At 50.7% G+C, this 223-nt stretch overlaps 1 protein-coding gene across 3 annotated transcripts in view; it reads right to left on the minus strand.

Moving 5' to 3' along the window:
* JADE3 (jade family PHD finger 3) overlaps window positions 1–125 on the minus strand; it is a 173,009-nt gene extending 172,884 nt beyond the window's left edge. For all 3 annotated transcript variants that reach the window (XM_077763034.1, XM_077763017.1, XM_077763027.1), the window contains exon 1: window positions 57–125. The gene's annotated coding sequence lies outside the window, so the exon portion shown is untranslated. The remainder of the gene's footprint in view (window positions 1–56) is intronic.
* Window positions 126–223: the final 98 nt, after the last annotated feature.

Genomic DNA, 223 nt, shown 5'->3' on the forward strand with positions numbered 1-223 from the left:
GCCTTCACACACACCCAGTGCCTCCTGCCTCCCCCACTGTCCCCCCAAATACTTGCCTAGTTTTGCAGTCAGGCCTCAAAGTAGTGGGCAAAAAGACGATATAGACTGGAGTAGCTGAGGAGAGAAATGGATTGTTATGGCTGATGGAACACAAGGGAGGGAAAAGACAAGCATTATCAAAGGATCATACCCAACCCACCAGCCTCACACCCCTTCCTTCTCA

This window comes from Crocuta crocuta, unplaced genomic scaffold, assembly GCF_008692635.1.
Source record: "Crocuta crocuta isolate KB4526 unplaced genomic scaffold, BGI_CrCroc_1.0 scaffold610, whole genome shotgun sequence".
Lineage (NCBI taxonomy): Eukaryota > Metazoa > Chordata > Mammalia > Carnivora > Hyaenidae > Crocuta > Crocuta crocuta.